Source organism: Papio anubis, chromosome 17 (assembly GCF_008728515.1).
Source record: "Papio anubis isolate 15944 chromosome 17, Panubis1.0, whole genome shotgun sequence".
Lineage (NCBI taxonomy): Eukaryota > Metazoa > Chordata > Mammalia > Primates > Cercopithecidae > Papio > Papio anubis.
The window spans coordinates 41,882,504-41,894,339 of NC_044992.1; the positions used below are offsets into that span (position 1 = coordinate 41,882,504).

General features: G+C 49.4%; 1 protein-coding gene across 3 annotated transcripts in view; it reads right to left on the reverse strand.

Annotated features, from left to right (window-relative positions):
- The window catches only part of WFIKKN2 (WAP, follistatin/kazal, immunoglobulin, kunitz and netrin domain containing 2), a 41,819-nt gene extending 30,470 nt beyond the window's left edge, over positions 1-11,349 (reverse strand). For 2 of the 3 annotated variants that reach the window (XM_031657551.1, XM_031657550.1), the window contains exon 1: positions 11,092-11,349. The gene's annotated coding sequence lies outside the window, so the exon portion shown is untranslated. Of the gene's footprint in view, positions 1-1,668; positions 1,870-11,091 lie in introns of those variants that run through there. The other variant, XM_031657548.1, reaches the window with a different exon arrangement.
- Between the last annotated feature and the right edge of the window lie 487 nt (positions 11,350-11,836).

The following is an 11,836-nucleotide window of genomic DNA, read 5'->3' on the forward strand; positions in this document are numbered from 1 at the left end:
TATCACAGAGCTGCTACCTTTACCAACCTTGGACCTGCCCTCACTCCAGGCAGGGTTTCAAATTTGCAATGGTTTCATATATGCAAGCGCATCACCAATTCATCTATCCACGGGTGTTCTATGCTGCCCTTTGCTCTGTCACTCCCCGTCTGTGGCCCTCAGGTCCCTCTGTTGACTCTGAGCATCCTTGCAGCAGCTCTGGTTCCTCATCACTGTTCCAAGCCTCTCCCCATCCCACGCTTGTTTTAGCATCACAGTTACCCCTCTCCTGTTCCACTCCATCAAGAAGGAAGTCACCATGAAGCCCCACAGAACAGTGTCACCAGGTCTATACACTGGGTATGAAATGGGTAAGCTTGGGTTGTGCTACGTGGGTGTGGGGGAAGGGGATTCACTTGGAGTTGATAGATCCCTGCACAAGGAGGAGACCTTTTTGGTTGTCACTCAACTGGAAAGTTGTTCTCTTCCTGCCATAAGTCAGGGTGGTCTACACAGCCCCTCCTATGGCTGGGAGTGGAGCAGAGACAAAGCCCAGAGAAGTGTCCAGTAGCTGGAAGCCACAGCAGGGGGGAGAAAATATTTTACCATGCTCAGCCTCCTGCGGATGGGGTAGGAAGCACAGCCCCCAGAACATCAGAGCACAGTGGGTGAGACTAATCACGTGATGAGGTTGGGGTTGTAGGAGATCAATGCCAGGCGGCTAGGAAGTGTCTGTGCTGTGCTTGCCCAGTGCAGGCCACTGAGAACAGACAGAAGGGTCTGTGGACAACACAGAGCCAGGAGAACCAAGGATGAGAGGATCCCAAAAGCCAGCCTGGATGGGGGCAATTTACTCAGGCTCCTGTGCTGCAGCTGTGCTGGTCATTTCTGGGCAAGTGTTTGCAGTTAAGACCCAAACTGCCTTCCCAGTTACTTGAAATCATGCAACTATATAGTGTGCATTGGATCAGCCATGCTCCTGGAATCTCGTGGAGTCCCCCGAGTCCCTTAGGCAGACTCACCAGTTATCTCTGACCACCCTCTTTCCCTCTTTTTGCCTTCCAGCCAGTCACCAAGTCTTCTCAAGTCTGCCTAGGAAAACACGCACACGGCCGGGCACAGTGGCTCACGCCTGTAATCCCAGCACTTTGGGAGGCCGAGGCAGGCAGATCACCAAAGATTGGGAGTTCGAGACCAGCCTGACCAACATGAAGAAACCCCGTCTCTACTAAAAAATACCAAAAAATTAGCTGGGCATGGTGGCGCATGCCAGTTATCCCAGCTACTTGGGAGGCTGAGGCAGGAGAATCACCTGAACCTAGGAGACAGAGGTTGCGGTGAGCAGAGATCGCACCATTGCACTCCAGCCTGTAGTGCAATGCAAAACTCCATCTCAAAAAAAAAAAGGAAAAAGAAAAACACACACACACACACACAGACATACAAATGCACACATATATACACAAATGCATGCACACACCCACCCACACACACGTATATGTACACATGGATACAAACATACAAATGCATGTATACATATACACACATACAAATGTGCGAATACATGTACACACATACACAATTAAAAGCAAATACACACATGTACACAGGTACATACACATATACACACACTTAAACACAAATATGTAGGCATGCACACACATACATACACGTGTGCTAGGCACATACTTGGGGTGCTGGTTAGAAATGGAGATTCCTTCATCTCACCCCATCTAGGCTGGAGGATCGGGAAGCTGAGAGGAAAGTCGAAATCTATCTTAGTCTGTTTCTGCTGCTATACCAAAATACCATAGACTGGGCAATTTATGAACAACAGAAATGTATTTCTCGGCCAAATACAGTGGGTCACACCTGTAACCCCAGTGCTTTGGGAGGCTGAGGCAGGAGAATGACTTGAACCAGGAGTTTGAGACCAACCTGGACAACATAGCAAGATCCCATCTCTATAAAAAAATTTTTAAAAAAATCTTTTTAAAGGATTGTATTTCTCACAGTTCTGGAGGCTGGGAAGTCTAACTTCAGGTGCCTGCAAGATTGGTGTCTGGGGAGGGCTACTGTCTGCTTCCAAGAGGGCGCGTGTTGCTGTAACCTCCAGAGGAGGTGAACGTTGTGTCCTCACATGGTGAAAGGGGTGGAAGGGCAAGGGGAGCTCTCTTCAACCTTGAGCCGTAATAATAATAGGCCCTCAAGACTTAATCACCTCCCAAAGGCCACACCTCTTAATACTGTTGCATTGGGGATTACATTTCAACATGAATTTTGGAGGGGACACCATCATTCAAGCCATATAAAAACTTCCCTTTCAGAGCCCCAAAGCTGCTCCTGTGCCACACAGCAAACTCTGTACATAAACAGGCCTCCAGATGGCATGGCACTTTCACAGCCTCCATTCTGAACCACTAGCCTTGACCTCCCTTCCTGGTTTCTAAATACCTATTCTACTGTCAATAGCCTTATCCCACTGTAGCCTGACACTTGGCCTTGTTTCTCTGAAAACTCTTTCCCCTTCCCCCACAATCCAGACTGTAGCTCTGGCTCCAAATGCCTTTATCTCCTGGAGAGGCGCAAGTCTACAAGTGCACAGTCCCAACAGTACTGACCTCAACCCTACAAGCAGGATTTTGTTCCCTCAGAGAACCTATCAGTGTTGCCTGGCTGGGAACAGAGGATCCAGTGAACTGAAAGAACATTGCCAAGTTCACCCACCTCCAAGACAGCAGCAGGAAGGATCTCTCCTGGCCCCATTCCACAAGGGCTACCGTTCACCCAGATTAGCTTCTCTTGGTGTGAGTTGGAGTCCACAAAGTTGAGGTCTCTCTCTCGCTCTCTATCTCTCTCTCTCTCTCTCTCTCTCTCCAAGTACCTAAGGCAGAGGTTCTCATGCGTTAGTGTGCTAGAGATTCCCTCAGTATCTTCCCAGATCCCTGGCCCTGCCCAGGCAACCAACAGACTCTCTGGAGCTTGAGAATCAGGCGTGTGTGTTGGACAAGGGGAGCAGGAAAGGGAAGAAGACAGAGTTGGTGACTTATACGGCTCGGAAAGAACCCAGGAATCTTTGTTGAGGTTGTCGCTGGGATGGTGGTACAGATGTGGCTGGGGGAGGCCCGGCCAGCTCCTGTGGGACTGTCTCACTGGGTGCACGGGACACCTAGTGATGGTCATCAGTGTGCCAGCATGGAAGAAATCTTCCCGGGGCGTATGGCGTGGACCAGCCAGGACCTCTCAGAAGCCAAAAAAGGCCCAGCCCACTCCCTTTTCTGAGGGTCCTAGTATATTTTTTAAAGTCAGGACATTTCAAAACAGAGTTTCTAAAACGATGGCATATTTTAAATGTTTTAGTTATTAAATTAGTGCTTTTGATGCATATATACACAAACAATGAAATATTATCTCTGCCCAAAAAAAGTATGATAATATAGTTTTGAGTGATGCAAAATATCAGGTTTGCAGAAAAATTACATTTATTTGACATTTTTCTTTTTCTTTTCTTTTCTTTTTTTTCTTTTTCTTTTTTTTTTTTTTTTTTGAGACAGGGTCTTGCTCTGTCACCCAGGCTAGAGTGCAGTGGTGTGATCATAGCTCACCACAGCCTCCACTTCCTAGGCTCAGGTGATTTTCCTGCCTCAGCCTCCCAAGTAGCTGGGACTATGGTGCTTGCCATCACGCCTGGCTAATTTTTGTGTTTTTAGTAGAGATGGGGTTTCACCATGTTGGCCAGGCTGGTCTCGAACCTCTGACCTCAAGTAATATGCCCGCCTCAGCTTCCCAAAGTGCTGGGATTACAGGCATGAGCCACTGTGCCCAGCCTAATTTTACATTTTTAATAAGACAGAATTTTATACTAATGATGGTTTCATGATAACTGTATTAGTTTCTGGTGGCTGCTGTAACAAATTGCCAGAAACTCAGTGGCTTCAAACAACAGAAATTTACTTTCTCACAGTTCTGGAGGCCAGAGCCTGAAATCCATTTTTACTGGACCAAGGCTCATGGGCAGAATCCATCCCTGGCTCTTCCAGCTTCTGTTGGCTCCCAGCACCTTGACCACATCACTCCAGTTTCTGCCTCTGTAATTTGTTGCCCTCTCCTCCTCTGCCGCTGCCTCCTCCTCCTCCCCCTCCTCCTCCTCCTTTTTCTTTTCTTTTTCTTTTTCTTTTATTTTTTTTGTTTGTTTGTTTGTTTTTTGAGTCGATGAGTCAAGGTCTGGTTCTATCACCCAGGCTAAAGTGCAGTGGTCCAACCTCTGCCTCCCAGGCTCAAGCCATCCTCCCACCTCAGGCTCCCAAGTAGCTGGGACTACAGGCTTACACTACCTAACCTGGCTAATTTTTGTAATTTTTGTAGAGACAGATGGGGTTTTGCCATGTTGCACAGGCTGGTCTTGAACTCTTCACCCAAGCTATGGAACCCACCCATTGTGCGGATAACCGCCTCACACACATCTTCTCCCGAGTCTCCAAGCTGCAAGCCCCCATGTGTTTGTCTGAAGGAAGCTCATCTTTTTTCTTATTATTGTGGTGAAACACACATAATATAAATTTGACCATTTTAACCATTTTAGGTATGCAATTCAGTAGCATCGAGGACATTCACATTGTTGTGCAACCATCACCACTACCTAGTTCCAGAACTTTTTAATCAAACCCCAAAGGAAATCCATTAGCCATCACTCTCATTCCCCCTCCCCACAGCCCCTGGCAACCATGAGTCTACTTCCTGTCTCTGTGAATTGCCTATCTAAACATTTCACAGAAATGGAGTAATACCATATCGGCCTTTTTGTGTCTGGCTTCTTTCATTTAGCATGAGGTTTGTAGGGCTCATCTATGGGTGTCAGTACTTCACTCCTTTACATGGGTGAATAATATTCTGTTGTTTGTAGGGTTTTTGTTTTTGTTTTTGAGACGGAGTCTCCCTCTGTCACTCAGACTGGAGTGCAGTGATTCGAACTTGGCTCACTGCAACCTCCACCTCCCGAGTTCAAGTGATTCTCCTGCTTCAGCCTCCTGAGTAGCTGGGATTACAGGCACACACCACCACGCCCGGCTAATTTTTGTATTTTCAGTAGAAACAGGGTTTCATCATGTTGGCAAGGCTGGTCTCAAACTCCTGACCTCAAGTGATCCGCTCGCCTCAGCCTCCCAAAGTGCTGGGATTACAGGCATGAGTCACTGCGCCCTGCCTGTTGTTTGTAGGTTCTACATTGTGCTGATCCATTCATCAGTTGATGGATATTTGGGTGGTTTTCTACTTTCGGCTGTTCTGGCTTGGAACCCCACAGCGCCCCCTCTAGACCCTCCATACTCATCTCTGAGTGGGGCAGCCAGCGGGCCTTCGAGCTTCTGTGCCAAGTCAAACAGAGCTTGACCCTAATCCAACACAGAGAAAATTTGACAATGCTAAGCCAAGTTCCTTGGTGAGGCGCACATTTGCCTCTTGGTCTGCCACATGCCCTCTTCAGGGAACACCCCTTCCTCCTGGAGGCGGCTTCCCCCCCCCATTCCAACCACGTGGCCCTAGGGGGGCTGCCATGCCCCCAGAACTCTACCTGATGGAGGGTCTCTGCAGCTCGGCCCTTCCCACATGCGGAGCAGCCAAGTGTGCAGCGGCAGTTTTTGGTCGATTCTAGCAAATTCTCCCTTTTTGCTCAAGCTGGCTTATGTTGGATTTTGTCACTTTCAAGCCAGAGTCCTCACAGGGGTAGCTCCCGCCTCCCACCACAAATCCCAGGTGCTCCCTGAAGTGGAGAAAATGGGGCATCCTGCCTTAGCCCAGACTAGCAATCCCCCCACTCAATATAATAATTCTGTGGGGTCCCCAGGTGTTTCATTTAACTTTGAGCTTCCTGGATGAACAGCATGGAGCTCCAATATTCATAAAACTGGACCTCTGGGGACACACCCAGGCTTGTCGAGACCCTGGAGGTCAGAAAGTGCAAGAAAGTTCTCCAGATGCTCCTTGGACAGTTTGCACCTGGTAACTGACCCTTAGCTTGTGGGATTTCCCCCATTCCATGTCATTTAGAGGCTAATGAATGGATCCTGCAGGGAGTTGCCATTCACCTGGATAACATCCTTGGGTGCCATCCAGTGGGTTCTGGAAAAAGTTGCTGGCTTAGGCAGCATCGCCTCCAAGCCAGGTGATCCTAAGGACTGTGTTCCCACATGCAGAACACCGGGCCCTCCTCTGTCCAGCCAGGACTTCTGTGTGCATTGAACTGGGTATTGACACTTCCTAGGTAGCTTCCCCAGTGTCTTTGATCAGCAACCCTCCTCACCTCCTCCTCAGAACATATTGTGCGATCAGAAAGTATAAGATTTCCCTTTTGGGATGAGTAGTACAGAATGAGGCCCAGTGTGGTGGCTTACACCTGTAATCCCAGCACTTTGGGAGGCTGAGGCGGGGGATCACTTGAGGTCAGGAGTTCGAGACAAGCCTGGCCAACATAGTAAAACCCTGTTTCTACTAAAAATACAAAAATTAGCCAGTCATGGTGGTGCGCACCTGTAGTCCCAGCTAATCAGGAGGCTGAGGCAGGAGAATTGCCTGAATCTGGGAGGCGGAGATTGCAGTGAGCCCAAATCATGCCACTGCACTCCAGCCTGGGTGACAGGGCAAGACTCTGTTGAGACTCTCTCTAAAAAAAAACACACACACACACACACACGCCCACGAAAAGAAAACTGCCAGGCGCGGTAGCTCACACCTGCAATCCCAACACTTTGGAAGGCCGAGGCAGGCGGATCACCTCAGGTTGGGAGTTTGAGACCAGCCTGACCAACATGGAGAAACCCCGTCTCTACTAAAAATACAAAATTAGCCGGGTGTGGTGGCGCATGCCTGTCATCCCAGCTACTCGGGAGGCTGAGCCAGGAGAATCACTTGAATCAGGGAGGCAGAGGTTGCAGTGAGCTGAGATTGCACCATCGACTCCAGCCTGGGCAACAAGAGCAAAACTCTGTCTCAAAAAAAAAAAGTACAGAATGACAATTATGAAAATCTATTTTGTTTAATCTTCTCTAAAAGGGAACAATGAACCAAGCAATTTCCTGGGCCCAAAAAAAGAAGTAGTATTGCGGTTATTAAAATAGTGTTTACTTAGTGCTGATGGGAAAAGATGTGAAATATTAACGACTCCGTGGAGCCCCAATTACGTGACTCATTAGGCAAAGGCCCTATATGCAATTAAAGTAGACTCTTCAGCCTCTATCTTAAGTGACTTTATGTTTTGTCCAGCCATTCCATACACAAAGATGAGTGGCCAGGTGCAGAGGCTCATGCCTGTAATCCCAGTACTTTGGAAGGTTGAAACAGGAGGATCGCCTGAGCCTAGGAGTTCGAGACCAGACTGGGCAACATAGTGGGACCCCCATCTCTACAAAAAAAAATAATAATAATAACAAAGAGAAAAAGATAATTTTTGTTGTTCCAATTTTTTCTACAGAGCCTTTTTCATATAAAATATAGTCCTTAATATAATAACTTTGTGCCTCTGTTTCCTCATCTGTAAAATGGGATAATAGTACTTACTCCACAGGAATATTTTGAGGATTTACGACATATAACTCACTTAAAAACTGTGCCTGATGCTGGGCGCGGTGGCTCACGCCTGTAATCCTAGCACTTTAGGAGGCCAGGGCAGGCGAATCACTTGAGGTCAGGAGTTCACGACCAGCCTGGCCAACATGTTGAAACCCTGTCTCTACTAAAAATGCAAAAAATTAGCTGTAAATCGCTTGAACCTGGGAGGCAGAGCTTGCAATGAGCTGAGATCTGCCACTGCACTCTAGCTTAGGTGACAGAGCGAGACTCCATCTCAAAAAAAACAAAAACAAAAAAAAATGTGCCTGAAAAGTAGAAACAATAAAAAAAAGAGTCATAGTCATCCCCACTATCATCATTACAAATCTCGAGGTTGTAGAACACACTTTAGGTAATTGAGTGAAATGAAGCTTCCATAGCACAGGACGCAGTCATGGTTCAGGACCTGCACCCACTATCAATCACTTTAGCTGCAAATAAGCCCAGCAAACTCACTGGATTCTTGTCTTTTGTTTTGTGTTTCTTTTTCCCCATCTAAACTAGGTGCCTCTATTTCACTTACTAAGCGAGACCAGTCTGCCATTTTGCTCTGCAGATACTGGTTTTAAGATAAAGGTGTCTGGCCGGGCATGGTGGCTCACGCCTGTAATCCCAGCACTTCGGGAGGCTGAAGTGGGCGGATCACGAGGTCAGGAGATTGAGACCATCCTGACTAACACGGTGAAACCCCGTCTCTACTAAAAATACCAAAAAAAATTAGCTGGGCGTGGTAGCGGCAGTCTGTAGTCCCAGCTACTCGGGAGGCTGAGGCAGGAGAATGGCGTGAACCCGGGAGGCGGAGCTTGCAGTGAGCCCAGATCTCGCCACTGCATTCCAGCCTGGGCACAGAGCAAGACTCCGTCTCAAAAAAAAAAAGATAAGGGTGCCTCTGGCTGTTTCTGAGTTTTAATGAAAGCAAAGCGTCTTTCTTTCCCCCAGACTCTGCCCCACGCTGCAGGGTGAGGCCTGTGATTCAGACTGAACTCGTTTCTCCTGGCTACAGAAGTTACAAGCCAGACCCTTTGGATCTCTTCCTCCGGACTTTTCTGCCAAGCTTGCCTCACAGGTGCGGGGCAGGACTGGAAGGAGATCACCTGGAGCCGCTGAAGCCCACAGGGGCTGGGTCTCTAATGGTGGCCTGTGAGGTCTTCAGAGACAGCCCAGTTGCTGCCATTCTCAGCTTCCTTGGTGTCCTTCCAATTGGGGCCCGTTGTTTGGTTTGGTTTTGACTCATTTGAGTATACTTCCTAGGGTTCACCAGAGACACAAGAAACACCTGGCCGGGCGCGGTGGCTCAAGCCTGTAATCCCAGCACTTTGGGAGGCCGAGACGGGCGGATCACGAGGTCGGGAGATCGAGACCATCCTGGCTAACCCGGTGAAACCCCGTCTCTACTAAAAAATACAAAAAACTAGCCGGGCGAGGTGGCAGGCACCTGTAGTCCCAGCTACTCAGGAGGCTGAGGCAGGAGAATGGCGTGAACCAGGGAGGCGGAGCTTGCAGTGAGCTGAGATCCGGCCACTGCACTCCAGCCTGGGTGACAGAGCGAGACTCCGTCTCAAAAAAAAAAAAGAAGAAACACCTACAGCCAGTCACGGTGGTTCCTGCCTCTAATCCCAGCATTCGGGTGGCCAAGGTGGGCTGATCACTTGAGCCCTGGAGTTGGAGACCAGCCTGGGCAACATAGTGAGATCTTGTCTCTACTAAAAATAAAAAATTAGTCGAGTGTTGTGGCGCACGCCTGTGGTCCCAGCTACTTGGGAGGCTGAGGCAGGAGGATTGCTTGAGGCTGGGAGGTTGAAGCTGCAGTGAGCCATGATTGTGCCACTGCACTCCAGCCTGGGCCACAGAGCAAGACCCTGTCTCATAAAACAAAACAAAACAAAACAAAAGTGAAACACTGTCATCTTTTGTCCACCTCTCCTACCTCACAGCCAGCCTCCTAGAGAAGGAGAAAGGCCTGGCAGCAGCATGAGCTGCCAGCAGCTGAGAAACCAGTTTCTGTCTGCCCTCCTTATTCCCTGAGTCACTTCACCCAGGGGAGTGCTGTTTGTGCTCTGGTGGGGACATAAAATTGCAACAGGAAGCCAGCACAGGTGACCTCTGCCCCTGTCTGTTTGGAGAAAGTTGGTTCTAGCTGAAGCCAACACCCCAGACACAATTACAGCCACCGTAAAGGGGGGATGAACCACTTTACAGGGTCTGGCTCCCCAGGATGGTGCGTCAGCACATCATAACATAATCATCCAAAGAAAATGGCTTGTGCCTCGTGAGAGTTCAAATTCCACATCTGCTCCAGGCTGGGGAGAGCCAAAACTACTGAACAGATACAGAATAGCTGGAGATGAAAGCTAAGAGATCACAGGACCTAACGGCTTTGTGGCTATCTGTATTAGACAGGATCAGTCAATGCTGCAAGAAACAACCTGAGAATGATAATGGCACAAGCGTAGTGAGGGGGAATTCTCATTCACATAAACAGTCACAGGTGGGCCCGGCCCCTGGAGTTGGGGGAGGAGCTCTCTGCCACAGAGCTCTTCAATTACCCGGGATCTGTCACCTTCAACACATGGCTCCCAAGGTCACTTAGGATGTTGACATCCAGCAATGAAAGGGGAAAGGGCATGAAGAGCCAGTGAAGTGGGGAAGGCTTTTATAGTTACAGGCAGGCCTAGAAAAACAGTCACATTTCCCCAGACCGTTCCCTCCACTGGGATGGAACTCAGTCTCACGGCCACATCTAACCACAGGAGAAGCTGGGCATATGGTCTTGCTGTGTGCACAGATGAAAAGAGAGCTCCCAGCAACACTTGTCACACCATCCAGCTGTGGTTGCTGCAGATGTGAAGGTCACCTGTGTGCAGCGTCCATGCTCCCAAATCACAGAGCCACTGTGGCAGCCTTAGAGGATGACTGCTAGGGAGCACTTGGCTGTCCTAGACCACCAACACCACTAGCTGCACCCTCTTTCTCTCCAGAGATGGCCACCACTCACAGCTTCACTCCTCAGAGGACCACCACGGTCTACTGTGAATTACCCTCCAGGATTCTGGAGGCTCCTCCCATCATGGAGGACCCTATCTAGCACTCGTGACCCTTGACCTTGACCTCAGACAAAGAGCCCATCTAGGGTCCCAGGGCTAAGGATTTCATTGCACCTGCACCCCACTGCCTCCATGGTTCTACCACCACCCTGAGAGAGAGGACTCCTCAAGAAGACGGCATCAGCTATCTGTTACCTTGACTCATGCCAACCCCAGCCACTGCCGCTCTCTCCATGAATGATCCAGCCACCTGAAGTCCAATTCCTGGCCCAGATTGGATAAGCATAGCCACCTGTCAACCGCTCACCACCCAACAGCCGAGGACCAAAGAGAACTTCTCAGCCACATCTCCCAGGAGTTAGGACAACAGCAGGATGAAGCTGCAATAGCCTTGGGTTCAGGTTGTCCTGGCTTCACATCCCTTCTCTGCTACTGACTAGCAGAGCTTCTTGCTTAAGTCACTTACCTCTCTCTGAACGTCAGCACATGGGCAATAATACCTCTGTGCAGGACTCGATGAAATCGTGTGCGCAAAGCCCTGGTTCAGTGCCTGGCGTGTAGTAGGCCATCAGTCAAGCGCTGTTATAATGGGGGCTCTTTGCTGCTGCAATGGAGCACCTTAGACCCTGGGGGTAACAATTCACTCAGGCTTCTGTCCAGGGTGAACGGTCCCAAAGCAGCTGCAAGCTGAAGCTCCTGCTTAGCCAGCAATGCCGTTGGGAACTTGATCACCAGCAGCTCTCCCTCCTCCTCCTCCTCCTCCCCCTTCTCCTCCTCCTCCTTCTCCTCCTCCTCCTTCTCCTCTAAAAAGGCTGCTCCCCAGCCTTCATAACTGCTGTGCACAAGGAACGAGTTTCCAGCTGCCTGCCAGCTTGTGGCAAGCCCGCTGGCTTCAAACCCCCTCATGCTGCGCTCACAGAGGCCACCTCCCAATCACCAAACCCAATGATATATTCAGTTCTTGCATCGCGTGACGTCTTGGCTGCATCTGATGCTACTGACAATCCTATCTTCCCTAACTGCTCTCTATCTGCCTTCTGAAGGCCACGTTCTATCTCTTCTGGCCACTTATACACTCTCTCTGACCAGCTCCTCTTCCCCGGTCTTCCCTCCCCATGCTGACATTCCCAAAGGTACGTCCTGGGCCACTCCTCTGCTCTGTGGGGTCATCCCCCCAGATGGTCACACCACTGCCATGCATTGGACCAATG